Consider the following 25,012-nt stretch of genomic DNA (forward strand, 5'->3'; position numbering starts at 1 on the left):
ACCAAATGGGACAGGCGGAAAAAAAAAAAAAAAAAAAAAAAAAAAAAAAAAAAGAAATATGCATTTGGAGTCCTGACGATCTTCAGATCCACATACGTATGTGAGCAGCTGTTCTCCACCATGAACTGTGTTACAAACAAACACAGCTGACGCCTCACAGACGACAGCTTACAGTCCTGCGTAGATGAAAGTGACTTTGTAACTTGTAACTGTAAATTAAATGTGTAAGTGATATTTATATAGGTGTAAACTTATCCACAGCTTTATGCCTTGTTGCTGTTTTAGAAAGAGTTAAAAAATGAATGTCCACTATTTAAACCTTTTGAATGCAGGATATTTTATTAAAGCAATTTAGCAGGAGGGGGGAAAAGCCAGCTCACATACTATGATCACATAATGAAATCACTTAATACTCATCTAATTAACCCACTCTTAGCTAATGTTGATCTTTAGAGGAGAGAGATTGAGGAGAGAACGGGCACATCCATGCCTGAAGAGGCCCTTATCTCTGTTTTGCATCCCTGCAACTTCAACACTCCAGGGATTCAGTTGAAATCCAAATCCTCTCAAAGTTATAATTCAAAATAACACAAAATAAAATAAAATGGAAACTCTCGGAAGTTGTAATCCTGCAGGAAATCGACAGAAATCCAAATCCTCTTGAATTTATAATTCAAAAAAGAGCAGAGAAAAAGCCAAAAAATACAAAACCCAAGTGTAAGTGTGCAGTTCAGACAGCAGCTGATCTCTGGGCTCTAGAGTCTGACCAATTTGGTCACATTTGCAGCCAAATTTCTCACTGGTGCGACTAATAAAATCCTGGATCGCACCAGCGACCAGCCGTTCAGTACATTAAAAAAAAGTCTCCGCAACTCTGAAAGTGTCCGTGTGGTCAACAACTGACACACATTATGCCCCTATCGTGGTCTAAACCAATTCATAGGGTTAACCAATCACAAAACTATTTCAACAACCACCAACCAGTAAATGAGAGCAGGTACACGGACTCCACACAAAGACATAAACACAGACCCGAAGCATCACAATCAGCTTTCTCTTCCTCGGCTTTCTCACCCGACGGCGTGTCCGTGTACGGGCCGTCGGGTGAGAAAGCCGACAGCTCACTGACCGCGTCGGCGGTTTCCGTCTTTTTTGCGCTCGATTCTGAGCTGCAGGTTTTATCTCTCTCTAACCAAAATTCACTGAAGCAGCAGCAAAAGAAGATCCAAACTACGCTCCACATTTGATAAATCTCGTCATTAATCCCCTCTGACTTTTGCTGTTTTGCTTCCACCGCCTGCACAGCTCTCTCTCTCTCAGTGTACTTCAAGAACAGTTTCCCATCTCAAATCTCTGTTTCCTGCATTATTCATTCGCTTTATTATGCACAAGTCATATACAGTGCTGTTGGTCGCTGTTTTTCCCACCAGAAAATGACCTTGAAAAGAATCATTTCTGCTGTTTTATAAGGAAGAAATTGAAACTTTTTAAAATGATGCCAAATTGCAAAACTTTTGCTGTATCTGTAATCAAACCTCTGTAACTTTGCTCTGCTTCACTTCAGCAGCATCAGGTAATGGTCAGATGTTGATTCATGGTTTTCTTCACTTTTTGTTCTACTGCAGAATATTTTAAAGTGTATCTGCTACAGAAAACAGGGCAGGAAAATCTCCTTCATGTTTTTCTGTTTTATCCTCAGTTACTTTGACACAAAGGCCTCTGCTGTGATGCTCACACCTCTGATGAAGTCTCACATGTGTCAGCGCTGATAAATCATCAGAATTATAATATTTCTGACTGTCTGAGGCAAAATCAAATTGAATGGAATCAGGACCTCGTGAATCGAAATCAGTGATGATACCCAGCCGTAGTGAGCAGCCTAGGCCCGACAGAAGTGGATGTAGCTGTGGGTAAAAAGGTGGAAAGAACTACTGATAACTTTTTTGTTAAGGCCTGATCCTTCTGAAATTCATAGCCAGCTCTGACACGCAGCCATCAATCTCTGGGTGCTGAAAAAGCAGCAGTGTATCCAGAAAACAGAAATCCAGAAAAGTGTCCCTCTAACACTGCCTTTCAGTGGCAAACAGGTCAGAGGACCCAGGATGACATCATACTGTATGCATATATGACATCATACTGTATTTATTGGCAATCCTGACGGTTGTTTGGACTCATTGCTAGTCTCAAACAATTACATACTCACGGGAGTTTCTTCTGGATCTTCGGTGGAAAGGCCCGTCTCTGGACTCTTTTCACCCTCCAGTGTTTTACATCTCTGGATTATCCAGTAACCACAGGGGCACTTTTGTTTTTAACAGAGTCAAAGCAAGAAAGCGGGGTAAGAAGTAGTCCATGTCTGTAGCTGTAACAGTAGTTCATGTTTAGAGTAAAACATCCCAGCTCACTGATTTGATCGGGGCAACAGTGTGGCTAAAATGTTGCATAATGTTGCTGAGAGATCTTTTACTTTGTGGTCATCTTAGATGAGTAGTTTTATGGACAAAAACCACCAGGTCATTCAGTGTTCCCTTAGTGCTAATGTGTCAGAGATGTTGGTGTACTATAACTGAAGTAATGTTAAAGTCCTTAAAGTCATATTCTTTTATTGTCATGACTGTATTTGAAGCTATGTTTGTATGATACCTGATTTATATGGATTATGTTTGAACTAAACTCTAAAATACTTAGTCATTTGTTTAATAGTAATTTAACATTATATAATTCAAATGTAAAACTATGAATTGTAATTTTAAATGGTTTAAAAGCATGAAGAATAGCATATGTAGGCAAGTATATTTCTCCTTTTTTTAAATCAAGAAGCAAAGACAAAAAGGAAAAAGCAAGAAACAGGGCAGGGTTCGGTGGTTGAATCATCCGTCCCCACCAATGCCAAAACCAAATCTACGCCCTTGGGCTCACCACAAGGTTGTTGTCTCTCTCCTCTACTGTATATTTTGTACACTAATGACTGTCGCAGTACACAGGCCAACAGGCATTTCATTAAATATGCAGATGACACAGTCATTGTAAGCCTCCTTCATGGTGAAGAGGATTCCCATGGGCCTGTTGTGGATGAGTTTGTTTTCATGGTGTGATCAGTCCTTCTTAATGATTAACACCTTGAAAACCAAGGACATGGTTATTGACCTCAGGAAGACATCCCCCCATCCTGCACTAACAGTGGTAAATGGTGCAGCCATTGAACTGGTGGACAGTTATAAGTATTTGGGGGTTGTTCTTGATAAGACTCTGTCCTTTGAGTCACATGTTGCTGCTACAGTGAAAAAGGTTCAACAAAGACTGCACTTTTTAAGGAGGTTGAGAGGTTTTAATGTTTCATCTAAAATGATGACTCTTTTTTATAAACGTTTTATTGAATCTGTTTTAACTTTCTGTATCATTGCTTGGTACGGTAATATGTCCCTGAATGATAAGACCAGACTTAACAACCTGGTTAAATTGGCTGGCAAGATTTCAGGGAGGTCTCAGGTCCAGCTTGTGGACTTTTATAACAGGCAGGTGCTGAGGAAGGCAACCTCTGTCCTGTTGTGTTCAGATCATCCTCTCTTTAATGATTTTCAACTGCTTCCATCAGGTCGTCGTTATAAAAATATATATAATATATAAAGTGCCTGCAGTGAAGACAAAGAGACATAGATTGTCTTTTGTACCTACTGCAATAAAATGCAATAAAACATCACTGACTAACCTGATACTCAGGCCATGACTGATTGAGTGCGCAGATCTTATATGCTGCTGGAATAATTGCCCACAGGTGCTCAGCCAGGGAGGAGCAACCGATCTCCACCCAAAGGAGGAGGACCGCTGTTGGAAACCTACAGGTACGCACCCAGACCATGACAACATCAAGCTGTATACCATACATGAAATGAAGCTGTATGCAGACATGACATCAAGCTGTCTCGATCCAGGACTTCAAGCTGAGGGCATACATGAGATCAGGCTGTATGACACAAATGACATCAATCTGTAAGACTTATAAGACATGAAGCTTGTCAGGGTTATATTGTTGATTGTCATATATGCTTAGAGTTTTATAGTCAATGTCATGTTGGTAGAGGGTTGATCCTTAGGAGTCTGCAGAGACTTTGTGTGCATTCCAGAGTGTTCTGGCATTCACACCCACATCCTGGGAGCATGGGAGAGGTCGTACCTGCTCTTATTGTTTTGTGGTAGGATGAACGTATCTGTATCTGTTTTAGTCTAAGTGCCTTTTGTTTAGATGAACTGCTGGACTTCCAGACCAGCAGGTTTAGTGAAGTCTTTATGGGGTCACACTCTGACCCCACACACACACACACACACACACACACACACACACACACACACACACGCACACACACACAACGCACAGGCAAGGTACTCTTTGTTTGTATGTATACGTCATATGTTAATGAACCTATGTATATTCATGTAACCTCAATAAACATTGACATCAACCTGTATGCCTTTATATGACATCATACCGTATGCATCGATGACATCAATCTGTAAGACTTAGATGACATCAAGCTCTTTGCCATGAATGACATCATACTGTATGCCTATATGACATCATACTGTAGCCTGGGAAATGGTTAGCCACACAGGACACAATTACTGGGTTCTTAATGTGCAGTTTTATTGTCAATGCCGACTGAATAAACAAAAAAATGTCCTTTGACCTTTACTTTTGTCAAACAGCGGCCATATGGACTTGTACTGAACATCGACAGCACGAGAGGTAACGTGGCAAAGTAACAGAATAACCGACTAAACAAAGATGCGCCAATACAATACGAGGAATAAAGGAAATGAAATACAAAACACAAAAATACGGCAGTGACCTCTGTGTGCAGAACAAAATACAAAGAGCTAAATCACTCAAGAATCCTTTAAAAACTGTGGAAGTGTTACATACATTTTTATAAACACTTACATTCCACAGAAATCTCAGCTCACTCGAATACTGGAGCACACAGACGATCTCGCAACTTATCCCTTGCATGGAGAAAATGGCCGCTCCACGCTGCACATACAGGTCCTTTGCATCATACATTTCAGAAATACATCATCTTGTTAAAATACTGACGTTTTGCCACTGCACTACAATTATACCAATGTGTTTCAATGAGTTATGTGCATATTGACATTATACTGTATGCCTATATGATATCATACTGTATGCCTTATATGACATCAATCTGAATGAATATACGATATCAAGCTGTCTCGTTCATGGACTTCAAGGTGGGACAGCTGTGGCAGTGGGGAGGTGGAAGCTGGGCTGGGAAAAATACTATGAAGAGACCAGGGCATTGGTTTCAGGTGAAGGGGACAGGTGGGGGGCAAGGCCCAGATGAGGTCGAGGGAGGCAGGTGAGTTTCAGGCCAGTTGGCAATGCTGTACCAGCAGCTGGTGGCCCAGGTCCAGAAAAGCGGGGATGACTGAGGCGAGAACCCCACTCCAGAAGCCGACTCTGAAGACAGGAAAAAGCAGGTAAGTTTTCACACAGGATCTGGACTGAGCAATAAAACATCACTGACTAACCTGATACTCAGGCCATGACTGATTGAGTGCGCAGATCTTATATGCTGCTGGAATAATTGCCCACAGGTGCTCAGCCAGGGAGGAGAAACCGATCTCCGCCCAAAGGAGGAGGACCGCTGTTGGAAACCTACAGGTACGCACCCAGACCATGACAACATCAAGCTGGATACCATACATGACATGAAGCTGTATGCAGACATGAAATCAAGCTGTCTTGTTCCAGGGCTTCAAGCTGAGGGCATACATGAGATCAGGCTGTATGACATAAATGACATCAATCTGTAAGACTTATAAGACATTAAAATGGGGAGATCGTGGCTCAAGAGTTGGCAGTTCGTCTTGTAATCGGAAGGTTGCCGTTTTGAGCGCCGGCTCCGACAGTCTCAGTCGTTGTGTCCTTGGGCAAGACACTTCACCCGTTGCCTACTGGTGGTGGTGGTGTCCGGCAGCCTCGACTCTGTCAGTGCGCCCCAGGGCGGCTGTGGCTACAATGTAGCTTGCCATCACCAGTGTGTGAATGTGTGTGAATGGGTGGATGACTGGATGTGTAAAGTGCTTTGGGGTCCTTAGGGACTAGTAAAGCGCTAAATAAATACAGGCAATTTACCATTAAGTTTTATGTATTCCATGACATTAAGCTTTATGTCATAAATGATATAAAGCTGCGTGCCATAAATGTAATTAAGCTGTATGCACATATGACATGTTTTTGTCATGATCCTGGTGTTTCCCAGTTTTTTGTGTTTGTGTTCTATAAAATTAACACAAACACAAAACCTATAAAATTAACGGCTTCAAATGCTGGTGGCTGTAGCTCAGGTGGCAGAGCGGATCAGCCACTAACCAGAAGGTCGGTGGTTCAATCCCAGGCTGCTCCAGTCTGCATGCCAAATATCCTTGGGCAAGATACTAACCCCATGTTGCTCTCCGATGCATCCATCGGAGTGTGAATGTGTATGAATGTTAGATACTTAGCACTTAAGCTTAGAAGTGCTTGTGTGATTGGGTGAATGAATTAGCTGTATAAAGCGCTCTGAGTGCTCGGACCGAGTAGAAAAGCGCTATATAAGAACCAGTCCATTTTACCAAATGCAGATAACCAAAGAAATAGCACAAGCAATAATTTAATGTTATTGCTTGTGCTATTTCTTTGGTGCAGGTGCAGACCACAAGTTCCTTCAAATCAAAAGTGAATTTATTTACAGTGTTCTCCACAGTGACATATATATACACACAACGGTGTCTGGGGAAAAGGGGCCAGGGTTCCAGGGTCCGGGAGTGAAAGGGGCAGGAGTCCAGGGAGGGGAGATTCCCATACAGCTCTCGCAAACACACACAGCTCCTCTTCTTTCCTCTACCACTCTCGCTCACGCTTACGCTCAGTCACAGTCACAGTGCACAGGGAAACGGGTCCGGGGGGAATCTATACACAGACAGAGAAACAGTTAGTCTCCAGGTTCAGACGTACTTACGACCAAAACTTTGCAGAGTGCAGGACGACTGACGCTGATGGCTCAACGATCCAGCGACGAGTAGAGCAGACTCGCCATCTTAAGTAGTACTCTAATTCTCGTAATCAGCGGCAGGTGTGCTGATCATCCCCAGGTGCGTGGGCCAGGGGCGGGAGCCCATACTGAGCTCCGACCCGGCAGGAGAAAGAGAGAGGGAGAGGACGAGAGAGAAAGAGAGCAGAGGCAAGAGAGGAGAATAAACAAAACAAAACATAGCGCCTGACTGCTGTCAGCTGGCGAGGTGCGGGGACAATGACAGTACCCCCCCCCCTCAACGGGAGCCTCCCGGCGACCCACCAGGCTTGTCCGGATGCAGGCGGTGGAACTCCCGGAGCATGGGCTTGTCCAGAACGGCCGCTCGCGGGACCCAGGAGCGTTCCTCCACGCCATAGCCCTCCCAGTCAACCAGGTACTGACAGCCACGCCCCCGGCGCCGTGAGTCCATTATGCGAGTGATGGAGTAAGCCGGCAACCCATCCACGAGCCGGGCAGGAGGAGGGGGCCTGGAAGGAGGGCACAGAGGACTGGACCGGAGAGGTTTGATTTGTGAAACATGGAAGACATCATGGATTTTCATATTGCGAGGGAGTTTTAACTTCACAGAGACAGGGTTGACCAAGGCAGAGATTTCAAAAGGGCCAATGAAGTTGGGTGTAAGTTTTTTGGATTCGGTCCTGACAGGAACAAAGCGGGTAGAGAGCCATACCTTCTGGCCGACAGAGTATTCGGGTGCTGGGGTCCGGTGCCGGTCTGCGATGCGTTTGTTGTTCTCCTTCGTGCGTAGTAGGGCCTCCTGAGTTGCCCGCCAAACTCGTCGGCACCTGCGCAGATGAGCCTGGACGGAGGGTACAGAGTGCTCACCTTCCACAGCAGGAAAAAGAGGAGGCTGATATCCCAAGGAAGCTTCAAATGGAGACCGGCCGGTGGCAGAGGCAGTCAAGCTGTTATGGGCGTACTCGATCCACGGCAACTCCTCACTCCAGATGGTTTGATTGGTGGAAGCGACGCAGCGCAGGGCGGTCTCCAGTTCCTGGTTGGCCCGCTCGGACAGGCCGTTGCTCTGAGGGTGATAGCCTGAGGATAGACTGACCTTTGCTCCCAGAGAGTTGCAGAACTCCTTCCAGACCCAAGAAGTGAATTGAGGCCCTCTGTCGGACACTATGTCTTCCGGGATCCCATGCAGGCGGAAGACATGCGTGGCGAGTAGGCGTGCAGTCTCTAGAGCTGTGGGAAGCTTAGGCAGAGCAATGAAATGAGCCGCTTTAGAGAAACGATCGATTATGGTAAGAACGACGGTGTTACCTGCTGAAGGAGGTAGCCCGGTGATGAAGTCCAGTGCTATGTGAGACCATGGCCTGGAAGGAGTGGATAATGGATGGAGCTGACCCGCCGGGGGTTGGTTCGATGGTTTGTTTCGGGCACAGACCGTACAAGCAGTGATGTATTCCCGAGTATCTTGGGTGAGTGAGGGCCACCAGAAGTACCGCTGGAGAAACTTGACGGTGCGATGTATCCCTGGAAACGATTCTCTCGTTTGGCTCTCAGCGGAGGCGGTCGCACTTTTCTCCTCTCCTCCTTACCCTTATCTTCCCTGCTTAGCCTCTCTGTCCTTGTCTGTCTCATGTGCATTACTTTTTCCCCTGGAACAGTCTCTCACTGTCGTTCTCTAAAACCTAAAAGAGAATTATGGATTTGATCAACTGGTCTCTGAATGCTATTGACACCCTCTTCTCAACGAGAAGTCTGGGCTCGGGAGAGCCCGAGTGCCCCGGAGGGACTTTCCCTGCCGGTTACACGATGGACGGGTGGCAGAAATGGAGGCTCGTGTGCCTGGCGGGACTGTCGATCGAGGACGCTGAAGATATTTACCTATTCGGAACCATGATAACGGGGTTCTTGCTGATCGGAGCTGGCATGGCCCTGACTTATCGGAGAAATAAGAGAGCGGAACCGGCTGTTCAAACCCCCCCAAGGCTGCCCGCTGGAATCGAAGCGACGGGACGAGTCGCGACCTCTCACAACGAACGCAGCATGGTTAACACCTTGGAGACGCTTACAGCTGCTGTGAAGGCTCAAAACAACACCATTGAGCGTATGGTGGGATACATCAGAGAGGGCCCTGCTCAAAATGACAACCTTGAGCGAAAGTTGGATCACATCACAGAACGGATCACTGCAGTTGTGAGGTCTCAGAATCAAAAGAATGATAACACCACGGATCAGAAGTTTGATACCATCATGGGGAGGCTCGCGGCTCTCCAACGGGAGATCGAGAGACCAGCATCAGAGTGTTAAAAGATCAGTTTTGAAAATTCTCAACAAATCAACAAATTCGGGATGCAGACACCACCACGGCGCCAGCTGCACAGGCCCAAGGCTGAAGCCGGACAAACACTCCCTGATAACGACTGTGTGATGACTATTCTCCCCATCCCATGCAAGGCCACCTGGATTGGCTGGAGGACTGTTTACTTAGCCTGATAGGGCGAAGGACACTGTCTCAGCTGAAGTATGGACACGCACACACACACACTTACACTGATAAGCACTCACTCATCTCCCCTTCCCTTTCCAATGCCTTCGATGCTTGTTACCTCCTGGGAACACGAGGCGGGTCTGGGCCCGCGCTGGCGAGTCGGCGCAGTGGCAGGATGTCTGCTGTGTTGCCTGGGATTACTCCTCATCCCCCTACCCAACACTGTGGCTTGTTATGTCTTCATAATGTTGTGCTGTGAACATTCATGTGCTTTTTTTTGTGCAGAGGAGTTTTTTTGTTTCCTGTTCTCGTGCTGTCCTACCATGGAAGCACAGCATGAGTAGAAGTCTTTTTTTTTCCTCTTGTACCTTCCCATTGTGTGTACATTTCAGTGTTTTTTTCCGTAAATGCCGATCTCCGACTTGTAACCCCCATGTAATGTCTGTGTTATGTGTGTAAGGTCGGGGGGGGGTGTCTCATTTTACTGCGGGGCAACCTGTATGTGACAAATAAATTCTGATTCTGATTCTGATTCTGGATGGCATGAGAACCGGGCTGTGTGAGCCCATTGCAGGACCTGGGATCTGACAGAGCGCGGAACATAGAGTCTGTGGGTGGGTCCCCCTCCCGGGTCCGGTTCGGCTTCTTGAGCCGCCCGGATGGCCGCCTCGATCTCCCAGGTGATTGCCCCGATAGTACAGGTTGCCGGCAGGATGGAATCTAGATCCGCCTTTTCTTCAGCCGCAGAGAACTGACGGGAGAGAGCGTCCGGTTTGACGTTCTGGGAACCGGGTCTGTAGGTGATTGAGAAGTGGAAACGGGTGAAAAACAGGGCCCATCTGGCCTGTCGAGCGTTGAGACGTTTTGCCGTTTGAAGGTAGGCCAGGTTTTTGTGATTGGTCCAGACCACGAAGGGTTGAGTGGTGCCCTCCAGCCAATGTCGCCATTCTTCCAGGGCGAGCTTAATCGCCAGCAGCTCCCGGTCGCCCACATTGTAGTTACGTTCTGCAGGGGTGAGACGATGGGGGAAAAAAAGGCACAGGGGTGCAGCTTACCCTCCTTCTGTTGGGAAAGGACGGCCCCCACTCCTGAGTCGGATGCGTCGACCTCTACCACGAACTGAAGAGTGGTGTCAGGCTGGACCAGGATGGGCACTGAGGCAAACCGTTTCTTGAGCTCCTGAAAGGCTGATTGGGCAGCGTCACTCCACTGAAAAGCAAGCTTGGGAGAGGTTAACTGGGTTAATGGTAAGGCAATCCTGCTGAAGTCCCGTATGAATCTCATGTAGAAGTTAGCGAAGCCAAGAAAGCGTTGCAACTGGCGACGGTTGTTTGGCTCGGGCCAGTTCACAACAGCCTTGACTTTCACAGGGTCGGGTCGGAGATCTCCACGCTCGATTATGTACCCTAGGAAGGCAACAGTGGGCACATGAAACTCACATTTCTCGCTTTTGACGAACAGCCGGTTCTCCAGAAGGCGTTGCAGTACCAGCCGGACCTGGGTCTCACGTTCAGCCTGGGAAGAGGAGAATATCAGAATGTCGTCTAGGTAGACAAACACAAATCTGTTAATAAAGTCCCTTAGAACATCGTTGACCAGAGCCTGGAATACTGCAGGTGCGTTAGTAAGGCCGAACGGCATGACCAGATACTCGAAATGTCCAAGGTGGGTATTGAACGCTGTCTTCCATTCATCGCCATCTCGAATCTGAACCAGGTGGTAAGTGTTTCTTAAGTCCAGCTTGCTGAATATGGTGGTGCCCTGGAGAAGTTCGAAAGCAGAGGTGAGCAGAGGCAGTGGATATTTATTCCTGACCGTAATGTCATTGAGTCCCCGATAGTCAATACAGGGTCGGAGGGTCTTATCCTTCTTTTCCACAAAGAAGAAACCCGCTGCGACGGGTGAGGAAGAGGCACGGATGATGCCGGCAGCGAGGGATTCAGTTATATATTTCTCCATAGCCTCCCGTTCCGGCAGCGAGAGGCTATAAAGGCGGCTGGTCGGTAAGGGAGCTCCCGGCAGCAGGTCTATGGCGCAGTCGTAGGGCCGATGGGGTGGCAGCGACTGGGCTCGGTCCTTCCGAAACACCTCAGCGAGATTGTGGTAAAAAGACGGCACATCCGCTAAGTCGGAAGACCGTGGTGGCTCTGGGCCGGTGACCGATGTGTTAGGAGGTAAGGCAGCCTTAAGGCAGGTCATATGACACTCCTCTCCCCAGCCAGTGATGCCTCCTTTCCGCCAATTAATAGTGGGGTTGTGTTGCTGGAGCCAGGGATGCCCGAGAACTAATGGCGTCTGGGTGGCGTGAAAAACAAAAAAGCTAATCTCCTCCGAATGATTGCCAGACAGTGTGAGGGTGAGCGGTTCAGTGATGTGCGTGATGTCGGGGAGGCGCTGCCCTGACAAAGCCGTGACACGTAAGGCGTGAGGCAGTGACTCCACAGTTACACAGAGTTGTTTTGCTAGTTCAGAGTCAATGAAATTTTGTTCTGCTCCCGAATCAATGAGCACAGAAAGAGAATGACACTCTGAGTGGACCAGAAGCTTAGCCGGCAGGGCTAAACGTGGAGGAGATTTATCCTGATTCAAACCACCCACCAGTACTCCTACCATCACTGGCGGGCGCGGCCTTTTGCTCGCGATGGGCAGGAGGCGATCATGTGTCCCTTGTTACCACAATACAGGCACTCACCGGCCGTGATGCGCCGCTGGCGTTCCGCAGCAGTAAGATGGGAGCTGCCAATTTGCATGGGTTGTACCTCTCCGTCGGTACCCTCTGGTGTCCGGGAGGACCAGTAATCGGCCGAGGCCTCCGCCCCTCGTTGCCCCGCGGCCTCCTGGGAACTGGAGTTCCGTGCTTGTCGACGAGCCCATAGCCGCTCATCCACCTTAATGCACAAAGACATCAGTTCATCAAAAGCAGTGGGAAGGTCCCGCATAATAAATTCATCTTTCAGATCCTCACGAATGTTATTTAACAGTGTGCTCCTGAGCGCCTCCGGTCCCCAGCCGGTTTCTTCTGCCAAAATCCAAAAGTCGATTGAATAGTCTGCCATACTCCGCTTACCTTGCTTGAAGTTAAGGAGGCGGAGTGCCGCAGCCTCGGCTCCAGAGCCTCTGTTAAACACAGTCTTAAATTTAGCCGCAAACACCTCAAAACAAATCCCAGGGTCGGAGTTTAATACCACCTGGGCCCATTTCAAAGCACGATCCCTTAGCATCTGTACAAAGAAAGCAATCTTCGCCCCGTCATTGTTATGGAAGCGCCGCTGTTCGCGGGAAATCAATGCGCACTGGGCCAGAAAACCAGAGCACTTTTCCGACTCACCCGTAAAGCGTTCAGGCGAAGGCAGAGGACCGTCAGAGGATGGAGTGGCTGCCGATGAGGGGCTTGCTGTGGCCGCCGCGAGTGTTTCCTGTGGGGCAGGGTGAGCTGGCTGGGGATTCCCCGGCTGTACGCCCCCTGGTGTAGTCAGACGGGAAACAGCTTGGGTTAGTGCGGCGATCTCACCTCGCAGCTGGTGTAACATTTGTTCGTGGCGAGTCAGTGCCGCTTCTTGGGCAGCCAGTGCCTGTCCGACGGTATTCTGGTCTGCTGAGTCCATGTTGTGGCTGGATCGTTCTGTCACGGTTAGCGGAGCGGACTCAGGCGCAGATCACAAGTTCCTTCAAATCAAAAGTGAATTTATTTACAGTGTTCTCCACAGTGACAAATATATACACACAACGGTGTCTGGGGAAAAGAGGCTGGGGTTCCAGGGTCCGGGAGTGAAAGGGGCAGGAGTCCAGGGAGGGGAGATTCCCATACAGCTCTCGCAAACACACACAGCTCCTCTTCTTTCCTCTACCACTCTTGCTCACGCTCAGTCACAGTGCACAGGGAAACGGGTCCGGGGGGAATCTATACACAGACAGAGAAACAGTTAGTCTCCAGGTTCAGACGTACTCACGACCAAAACTTTGCAGAGTGCAGGACGACTGACGCTGATGGCTCAACGATCCAGCGACGAGTAGAGCAGACTCGCCATCTTAACTAGTACTCTAATTCTCATAATCAGCGGCAGGTGTGCTGATCATCCCCAGGTGCGTGGACCAGGGGCGGGAGCCCATACTGAGCTCCGCCCCGGCAGGAGAAAGAGAGAGGGAGAGGACGAGAGAGAGAAAGAGAGCAGAGGCAAGAGAGGAGAATAAACAAAACAAAACATAGCGCCTGACTGCTGTCAGCTGGCAAGGTGCGGGGACCATGACAGTTGTGTACAACTGGTCCAAGCAGATGCACTTACTGAATTCAAGAGTCAAGTTCTTACCACTCGGCTACAATACTGGATGCCTATATGACATCATACTGAATGCCTATATGACATCTTACTGAATGCCGTATATGACATCTTACTGTTCTTGCATGAATCGGACCAATAATACAGACTTGTAATGAACGCTCTTCCTTACCAGTGAGTCCTGAAGTTCTTTTGGAATATTCTGTGTTGTCTGTGTTTCCAAATCCATGAGGGTTACCCTGACTTGAGTCTCCTTTTATATGAACTCAAGACTCCTCTTTCAGTCCCACCCACATTTAAGTCAATGACATTCAGTCATGAAACCAATGGTTGGCTAACGACTGTAGTAGCGGCCCATTGTATTTTGGTTTCCTCTTTTGTCTCCAGTAGCTGTTGAAGGTTTTGTGCAGCTTCAATCACAGGCATCTTATTAACACATAAATTAATGATTCCCTGAACTATTCAAAATAAAGACTTCCCCAAATAGGAGCAGTAAAATAAAAGGAAAACCACAAGTGTTTCCATTTGAGGGGTTTCTATTTGAGATGTTCTTTAAGTGAACCGTGTTATCTAAAGTTTGCTTCAAAGTGTCTAATTGTTGTAAACTCACATGTAAGGTCACTTTGAGTGGGTGCACTTAGGAATACAACCACCATCAGTGTCTCCATTCAAAGTGATCTTGGTATGAAACATAGAACTCAAATTGATAGACATAGCTTGAAGGGTCAGGTAGAATTTGTAGCAGTTGTTGTGTACAACTGGTCCAAGCAGATGCACTTACTAAATTCAAGAGACAAGTTCTTGCATGAGTTGGACCAATAATACAGACTTGTAATGAACACTCTTCCTTACCAGTGATTCCGGAATATCTTTTGGAATATCCTGGATTGTCTGTGTTTCCAAATCCATGAGGGATACCTAGACATGAGTCTCCTTTTATATGAACTCAAGACTCCTCTTGAAGTCCCACCCACTTTTAAGTCAATGACATTCAGTCATGAGACTAATGGTTGGCTAACGACTGTAGTAGCGTCCATTTGTATTTTGTTGTCATCTTTTGTCTGCAGTCGCTGTTGAAGGATTTGTGCGATTACAATCAGAGGCATCTTATTAACACATAAATCAACGATTCCCTGAACTATTCAAAAGAAAGAATTCCCCAAAAGGAGCACTAAGTAAAGAGGAAAACCACAAGTTTTTCCATTTGAGGGGTCTCTACTTGAAATGTTCTGTAAGTGAACCGTGTTATCTAAAATTTGCTTCAAAGTGTCTAATTGCTGTAAACTCATATGCAAGGTCACTTTGAGTGGGTGCACTTAGGAATACAACCACCATCAGTGTCTCCATTCAAAGTGATCTTGATATGAAACATAGAACTCAATTTGATAGACGTAACATGGAGGGTCAGGTAGAATTTGTAGCAGTTGTTGAGTGTGTCTATTTGAGATCTTATATTAAACAAACTTAAATGTTTTAAAATGTTCAAAACTTAATATATTATATTTCTGAAGTATGACGGAAGGAAAAAGTTTCATATTTTTAAAAATATCCAATTTCATATGATCAAATTTATGTCAAAAAGTTCATATTTATTCCTCCTATGTCATGTGTGAGTACTGTACTGTAAATGTCATATATATCAGATGATACTGATAACCTAATGCTAATAACTATGCAGAGGTCTCTAGGCCTCGACTTTTATGGAGCATGTGAAGTTTGGGGCAGAGTGGACAAAGAAAAGTTTCTCAGCAGGTTCAACAGGTTGCTACAACACAGGCCGATGAAGTATTGCACTCACTCATCCAAACTGGCAAACATGTAACATACACCCTAAGACTGATCCTGCTTTTTACTCCTTTGCTATGATTTAATTTGATATTATGTAGCCTTGGAGACAGTTTGCATAGATTAGAATGTTAGAGTCCTGTGATGTCATCAATGCCCGATGTTTTGTTTTAATGTCTTGTGACAAGTGCAGACAAAGTCAGAGTTCAAGTGAGTTTAGTCCAATTCTTTTCCCTTTTTTTAATTCAAATCAGGCAACAAAGTAAGTTTCTCATTTACAGTAACATAGTTTTTTCTTTCCCTTTTTTCCCCTTCCCTTCCTTCCTCTCCCCCTCCTTTTTACATAAAATATAATTACCATCATATAAACGATCATATATCTATGTCTATACATACACATTTATATACCTAGATAAGTATATACAAAGGAGGGGGAGAGAAAAACAAAACCCCCAAAACAAACAACCTCCCCCCCCCAAAAAAAAAACAAAAACAAAAAACAAACAAGCCAAATCCCATTGAGTCACAACGTTGTAATATAATGGTATTCAGGGCTCTAGAGTGCGACCACATTTTTCAATGATGCGACTAAAAAAGATCTTTGGTCGCACCGGAGTGACCAGCTGTTCAAAAATGTAAACACAGAGCCGACGCATCACAATCAGCTCTCTCGGCTTTCTCACACGGACACGCCGTCGGGGCTGAAAGCCGACAGCTCGCTGACTCTGATGCGTCGGCGCTTTATGTGTCTGTCTTTTTTGCGCTCGATTCTGAGCTGCAGGTTTTATCTCTCTCTAACCAAAATTCACTGAAGCAGCAGCAGAAGATCCAAACTACGCTCCACATTTGATAAATGTCGTCATTAATCCCCTCTGACTTTTGCTGTTTTGCTTCCAGCAGATAAAATTACACTTCCTGCACAGCTCTCTCTCTCTCTGTACTTCAAGAACAGTTTCCCGTCTCAAATCTCTGTTTCCTGCATCATTCATTCGCTTATCACCCACCAGTCTGCCGTTGTTTACAGCGCTGTCGGCCGCTCGGACAAGAAAGCCTAATTTCTGCTGTTCAATACTGAAGAAATGTAAACTTTTTAAAACGATGCAATAAAGTGTATCTGCTATAGAAAACAGGGCAGGAAAATCTCCTTCATGTTTTTCTGTTTCATCCTCAGTTACTTTGACACAAAGGCCTCTGCTGTGATGCTCACACCTCTGATGAAGTCTCACATGTGTCAGCGCTGATAAATCATCAGAATTATAATATTTCTGACTGTCTGAGGCAAAATCAAATTGAATGGAATCAGGACCTCGTGAATCGAATGGATTACAGAAATCAGTGATGATACCCAGCCGTAGTGAGCAGCCTAGGCCCGACAGAAGTGGATGTAGCTGTGGGTAAAAAGGTGGAAAGAACTACTGATAACTTTTTTGTTAAGGCCTGATCCTTCTGAAATTCATAGGCAGCTCTGACACGGAGCCATCAATCTCTGGGCGCTGAAAAAGCAGCAGTGTATCCAGAAAACACATTATATGCTGCGATAAATGCCCAAGTGTCCCTCTAACACTGCCTTTCAGTGGCAGCAGGTCGTCAGAGGACACAGGATGACATCATACTGTATGCCTATATGACATCATACTGTATGCCTATATGACATCACACTGTAAGGCTTATATGACATCATACTCTATTTATTGGCAATCCTGACGGTTGTTTGGAGTCATTGCTACTCTCAAACAATTACATACTCACGGGAGTTTCTTCTGGATCTTCGGTGGAAAGGCCCGTCTCTGGACTCTTTTCACCCTCCAGTGTTTTCCATCTCTGGATTATCCAGTAACCACAGGGGCACTTTTGTTTTTAACAGAGTCAAAGCAAGAAAGCGGGGTAAGAAGGGAGGCCTACGTCAGCGACTGCAGAAGCAAATACGATACAATCGTATTCCTTTACCATCAATAATCCTGGCTAATGTGCAGTCTCTGAGGAGTAAAATGGATGAACTGCATTTGAATGTCGCACACTTACGTGACTACAGGGATACATGTCTAATGGCATTCACAGAGACTTGGCTCAAGGATTCTGACCCTGATTGTTCTCTGGAACTAAATGGCTTCGGGTATCCCATACGTTTGGATCGAGACCCCGGAGCAACCCAGAAATCTCGAGGAGGAGGGGTGTGTTTGTATATAAATCAGAAATGGTGTAAAAACGTTACCATTCGTAGACAAGTATGTCTGCCTGACATTGAGCTCCTCTCTGTGTCTTTGAGGCCGTTTTATCTGCCGAGGGAATTCCCACAGATCAACGTCACCGTCGTTTACGTCCATCCTAAAGCGAATCCTAAGAATGCGACTGACACCATCTCTAACGTCATCCACTCACTACAATCTCTCTCTCCTGAGGCTCCTAATATTGTTCTTGTTGACTTTAATCGCTGCGACTTGAAGAAAACACTGAGCAGTTTTTATCAGTATGTGAACTGTCCCACACGCTTCAATAAGACTCTGGATCTATGTTACGGTTCCATAAAAGGTGCGTATACATCTGTGGCTGGCCCCGCCCTCGGATCCTCGGATCACCTCACGGTGCATCTTCTGCCAGTTTACAAGACTGTGCTGAGAAGAGAGAAGGTGAGGAAACACTGCATAAAGGTTTGGAGTGATGATGCCTCTTTAGCCCTGCAGGGCTGCTTTGACTGTACAGACTGGTCAGTGTTTATAGAATCATGTAGAGACATTAATGAACTCACTGACGTTGTCTGCAGCTATATCTCCTTTTGCAGAGACATGATTATCCCTTCAAAGGTTGTGCATTTTTTCCCTAATAACAAACCATGGTCTTCCAAAGCTCTTATGAGGCTGATTCATGAAAGGAAAAAAGCTTTTACTGAAGGGAATATCTTGAAAGTCAGAGAAATTAGGAAGGAGATCAGATCAGAAATTAAAAAAGCCAAAATAAAATACAAGGATAAGGTAGAGACGGAGATGGGTAGCAATAACTTAAGGGTGGCCTGAAACACATGACTCGTCACTGTTACAGTGACTGTAATAAGATGAGTCTCCCTGGTTTTAGTTCAGACTCTCAGTTAGCCAATGAGCTGAATAGATTTTATTTGAGATTTAATGATAATTATAATTCAAGGAATACACTTGATTTCTTAATAGAGAGCACCATGATTCATGATTCAGGGAGTAATATGTTCCTGAATAATAAGACCAGACTTAACAACCTGGTTAAATTGGCTGGCGAGATTTCAGGGAGGTCTCAGCTCCAGCTTGTGGACTTTTATAACAGGCAGGTGCTGAGGAAGGCAACCTCTGTCCTGTTGTGTTCAGATCATCCTCTCTTTAATGATTTTCAACTGCTTCCATCAGGTCGTCGTTATAAAAATATATATAATATATAAAGTGCCTGCAGTGAAGACAAAGAGACATAGATTGTCTTTTGTACCTACTGCAATAAAATGCAATAAAACATCACTGACTAACCTGATACTCAGGCCATGACTGATTGAGTGCGCAGATCTTATATGCTGCTGGAATAATTGCCCACAGTTGCTCAGCCAGGGAGGAGCAACCGATCTCCGCCCAAAGGAGGAGGACCGCTGTTGGAAACCTACAGGTACGCACCCAGACCATGACAACATCAAGCTGGATACCATACATGAAATGAAGCTGTATGCAGACATGACATCAAGCTGTCTCGATCCAGGACTTCAAGCTGAGGGCATACATGAGATCAAGCTGTATGACACAAATGACATCAATCTGTAAGACTTATAAGACATGAAGCTTGTCAGGGTTATATTGTTGATTGTCATTTATGCTTAGAAATATCTACTCATATATGCTTAGAGTTTTATAATCAATGTCATGTTGGTAGAGGGTTGATCCTTAGGAGTCTGCAAAGACTTTGTGTGCATTCCAGAGTGTTCTGGCATTCACACCCACATCCTGGGAGCATGGGAGAGGTCGTACCTGCTCTTCCTTACCAGTGTATCCCGAAGCTCTTTTGGAATATCCTGTGTTGTCTGTGTTCCCAAATCCATGAGAGATGCTTGAACATGAGTCTCCTTTTATATGAACTCAAGACTCCTCTTTCAGTCCCACCCACATTTAAGTCAATGACATTCAGTCATGAAATCATTGGTTGGCTAACGACTGTAGTAGCGGCCCATTGTATTTTGGTTTCCTTTTTTTGTCTCCAGTAACTGTTGAAGGTTTTGTGCGGCTTCAATCACAGGCATCTTATTAACACATAAATTAACGATTCCCTGAACTATTCAAAATAAAGACTTCCCCAAATAGGAGCACTAAGGCAAAAGGAAAACCACAAGTGTTTCCATTTGAGGGGTCTCTATTTGAGACGTTCTGTAAGTGAACCATGTTAACTAAAGTGTTCTTCAAAGTGTCTATTTGCTGTAAACTCATATGCAAGGTCACTTTGAGTGGGTGCACTTAGGAATACAACCACCATCAGTGTCTCCATTCAAAGTGATCTTGATATGAAACATAGAACTCAATTTTTTAGACGCAATCAGGTAGAATTTCTAGCAGTTGTTGTGTACAACTGGTCCAAGCAGATGCACTTACTGAATTTAAGAGACAAGTTCTTGCATGAGTTGAACCAATAATACAGACTTGTAATGAACGCTCTACTTACCAGTGAATCCCGAAGCTCTTTTGGAATATCCTGTGTTGTCTGTGTTTCCAAATCCATGAGAGATGCTTGAACATGAGTCTCCTTTTATATGAACTCAAGACTCCTCTTTCAGTCCCACCCACATTTAAGTCAATGACATTCAGTCATGAAACCAATGGTTGGCTAACGACTGTTGTAGCGGCCCATTGTATTTTGGTTTCCTCTTTTGTGCGGCTTCCATCAGAGGCATCTTATTAACACATAAATCAATGATTTCCCTGAACTATTCAAAATAAAGAATTACCAAAATTGGAGCACTAAGTAAAGAGGAAAACCACAACTGTTTCCATTTGAGGGGTCTCTACTTGATATATTCTTTAAGTGAAACATATACAGTAAAGCCACATAGAATTTTCTTCTATTTGGTGCTCTATTTGAAGTTTGCTTCAAAGTGTCTAATTGCTGTTAACTCATATGCAAGTTCACTTTGATTGGGTGCACTTAGGAAAAGAACCACCATTGATATGAAGCACAGGACATGTAGCTTCAAATATTTATGAATTTCTTATGCATAGCTCTAATCCATCATTACTATATTAGACCTAATGAGTACAACAATATTTAACACGTAATGTACTCAGAATCCAAGTAAGTGCTTAAGTCTCTGTAATGTTCATGACCAATCTTATGCTTATTGAATACATATATAGCAAGGGTATCAGTGAAAAAGCTGATGTCTTGAATGTAATACTTTGTTGCTGAGATCAAGAGTCTAATTGCTAACACTTACAGAACCTAAAATTCCAGTTGGTAATAGTCTCTTTTGTCGTGATGGTGAATAATTCCTTAAATTATGTCATTGTTTCATCCTGATGTGAACCCAATCCAAAATTATCTCAAAGGAAGCACTTGGGAAAAAAATAATCATTCCATTTTCATTCCATGAAATCTTGACAACTCAGTTCAATTCAACTGTATTTATACACCACCAAATCACAACAACAGACGTCTCAAGGCGCTTTATATTGTATGTAGACCTTACAATAAAAAATTCAGAGAAAAACCCAACATCATATGACCCCCTATGAGAAAGAACTTTGGTGATAGTGGGAAAAAAAACTCCCTGCTGTGGAAGAGAGCCAGAGATTAATAACGAGTGTGATTAAATGCAGAGAGATCTATTAACACATGTTGAGTGAGATAGGTGACTAGAAGGAAATAGTGCATCATGGGAATCCCCCAACAGTCTACACCTATTGCAGCATAACTACGGGAGGACTCAGGGTGACCTGATCCAGCCCTAACTATATGCTTTAGAAAAAAGGAAAGTTTTACGCTTAAGTTGTAATAAGGAATTTTATTTTAACAGGACATAAAGATTTCGGAATGTCAAAATACAATATAAATCAAAATCCAAGAGTCCAATCCAAAACTTGCACTTACTGTAGTTTGAATTCCAGTTGGTGACAGTTGTTTTTAATGATGGTGAACAAGTCCTGAAATAACCTGGCTGTGTGATCCTGATGTAACACAATCGAGATTACTTTGAAAGGAAGCACTTAGGAAAACATGAACCATTAGTGTCTCCGTTCAAGGTGATCTTAATGTGATACGTCCTGAAAATCTAAAGTCGACTTAAGTTAACATGCATCTTTATATCAAGTCCTGCAACCTTGGCAAAGAGGAAAGATTTGCAACAAAGATTTCTGTTGGACAAAGTCAGCTACAATGCATAATGCAAAAGTAATTTTACAGTGATTGTTGGCTGTAGAAGACATCAACAACACAACAACAATGAGCACTTACTGTATTCAGAATTCAAATAAGTGCTTATGTTGTTGTGATGTTGGTGACTTAATTTAGCAAAGCACTTTAATTAAAGAAGTGTGATCTGTGATTTTTTTGTGGAAAACAAATTCAACCTTTTCTTTAAAATAAATAAATAAATAAATAAATAAAGCTTAATTGTATCTCGAGTCACAATTCAACATTATGGGCTAGGAATATAGTTTAGCAAATCATTTACATACACACTTACTCTTTCAGAAATCAACCTAATCCTACTGTTTTCAGTCAGTTCATGGTTTGTTGTGGACAACAGCATTACAACAACAATTAGCACTTGATGCTTTCAGAATTCACTTAAGTGCTGATGTTGCTGTGATCTTGGTGACCAATTCAGAAGTTTATATCATCATGTGACCCTGATAGAACTATAAATAGACACCTAACATGATCAAGTACCTTAACAGAAGTACTTTCTTCATTAAAACACAAAAAAAAACAAAGTTACTGTTCTTATGATAAGTATACTTTGGATTACTTCCATCAAAGGATAATTATAAGCAGAACTAAATAAGACAATGTGGTAATAACAATCATAGAACATAAAACCAATGGGTCAATAACAGATATGTAAAGAACATGCTTACTTACCGATGAAGTTGACCATGGTTTGTAGCATCTGCCATTTGGTTTCCCTTTTGCAGTGGATGTGGTGATATACTTATAGGGTACTCTTAACTGCTGGGTGTTGCCTCTTCCACCCAACTCCGCCTTCTTTTACACAAAATTTCAATGGTCTAGATAATAGCTGGCCAACGACCAAACCATGATTAACAAAGAACCATTGTCACACCTTAACTCAGGTCATCAGACATTCGGGAGTTAGATTTACTTGATAGAACTAGGGCTAAAGTGATGTTTAGAAATGGCATGAAAAAAATTAGAAATAAGAACTTTCAGCTAAAAGTTTTTAAAATGTCCTTAATACAGAACATATATAAGTCATATTTGTCTGTGATAGCAAACTATGGTTTCCCATATGTCATTCATCAGTTAAATTCCTCACTTATAGCATTTAACTTGGGTTAAAAAATAATGACTTAACTCTATAATGATATTTTCATGACTACTGAGAAAAGGACCTTAACCTGAAAAATGAGCACTTACTTTAGTGTAAGTCAGTGAAAGTTAAAATAATTATGTTATGATTAAGTCATGAGTGTTAGTGGTAAATTTCAGATTTACGTAATAAATTATATAACATAAACTGTAATAGGATTTTATGATTTTTGTAGTTATCTTAACGTGAAAGCTGATATATTGTTCACTGATACTGTTGTATACCTGATAGGATTTATTATGAACCAAACTGTGTTTTAATGCAATCTTTGATTGTCTTTTTTTACTTGCTGAGTGGTTTCAGAGGTTCCAATCATCTCCCAGTGTCACAGTGGATCAGGTCAGGAGACAACGGAGGAAGCTTCGCCCCAGAAAGGCAGCAGGTCCAGACAAGGTGTGTCCTAGGATCCTAGTAGCCGCTACAACGAGTCTTCAATCTCAGTCTGCGACTGGGGAGAGTGCCCGCCCTATGGAAGACATCCTGCATCGTCCCGGTCCCCAAAAGGAACCGGCCCAATGAGCTGAATGACTTCCGACCGGTGGCACTGACGTCACATCTTATGAAGACTCTAGAGCGGCTCTTCCTCAACCTCCTCCGACCACAGGTACAACATGCCCAGGACCCACTACAGTTTGCCTACAAGGCGGGTGTCAGAGTGGAGTATGCCACCCTGTACCTCCTGCATAGAGCCCACTCACACCTGGATGGGCGAAAAGGCACGGTCAGGATCCTGTTTCTTGACTTTTCCAGTGCCTTTAATACAATCCGGCCCGGTCTGCTTCAGGAAAAACTGAACAGGATGCAGGTGGACCCCTGCCTGGTCGCTTGGCTCTCCGACTACCTCACTGACAGGCCACAGTACGTCAGGCTGAAGGACATCACGTCGGACACTGTGGACAGCAGCACAGGAGCACCACAGGGAACTGTGCTGTCCCCTCTTCTCTTCACCCTGTACAACACTGACTTCTGCTACAACTCTGAATTATGCCACATTCAGAAGTTTGCAGACGACACAGCCATCATGGGGTGTATCTGGGATGACCAGGAAGAGGAGTACAGAAGTCTGGTGAGGAACTTTGTCGCATGGAGTCACACAAACCACCTGCAACTAAACACCTCAAAGACTAAGGAACTGGCTGTGGACTGGCGGCGCGATCGGCGTTTCCTCCCCACAGACGGCTCCAACGGGCCGGGCAAGATCACATCCGGCGAGTTGGGCAGCGAGGCAGGAGTGGCTGAGAGAAGGTGAGGTGTGTGCCAGAGAAATGCCTGCATGGTCGGAGGAAGCGACTTCAGAAGCCATGGCAGGCCAGAAAAGAACCGTTGTAGCCGGCTTTCCACGGTGCGGCGAAGCTCCTCCGGAGGGTTCTCTAGCCAAGGAACTGGTTGTGGACTGTCGAGACAAACGCCGGTCTCTCCGATTCTTTTGGTCCTGGTAGAGATCACGCTGAGATGTTTCCATTTTTACACAATCCTTTTATTACCCATTATTCTTACAGATGCATCTGGAGATCAGCACACTGCATTCCTATGCAGTCCTATGCTAAAGGCTGATCTAAAGAACTCCACACAACGGTTACAGTTATCACCTCTGGTCTCCTCCCCCCTACAGTAAACACCCCCACAATGGAAATACACTAGTACAGTGGCCAGGTATGCTGACACCCTGACCCCCATCTCCTTTTATGGTAGTGCCCATTTGCCTTTTGTCTGCCCCTCACCCTCAGTAACTCTTGCTTCATGCCCTGGGGGTGGGGGTTGATTGTCCTTCTGCCCTGTACCTCAGTTCTTTGTTCCCATCCAAGGCCTATTTTCTATTTTGTATCCTTACACCCATTACCACAATATTATAATGTTGCAAGCAATCACA

At 44.7% G+C, this 25,012-nt stretch overlaps 1 long non-coding RNA gene across 1 annotated transcript; it reads left to right on the forward strand.

The window, feature by feature from the left end:
• Nucleotides 1–1,521: 1,521 nt before the first annotated feature.
• LOC146504852 (uncharacterized) lies at nucleotides 1,522–17,955 on the forward strand. Its single transcript, XR_014877727.1, has 2 exons — nucleotides 1,522–1,597; nucleotides 16,523–17,955. It is a non-coding gene; the product is annotated as an uncharacterized LOC146504852 (long non-coding RNA).
• Nucleotides 17,956–25,012: the final 7,057 nt, after the last annotated feature.

Source organism: Neolamprologus multifasciatus, chromosome 13 (assembly GCF_963576455.1).
Source record: "Neolamprologus multifasciatus chromosome 13, fNeoMul1.2, whole genome shotgun sequence".
NCBI classification, from domain to species: domain Eukaryota; kingdom Metazoa; phylum Chordata; class Actinopteri; order Cichliformes; family Cichlidae; genus Neolamprologus; species Neolamprologus multifasciatus.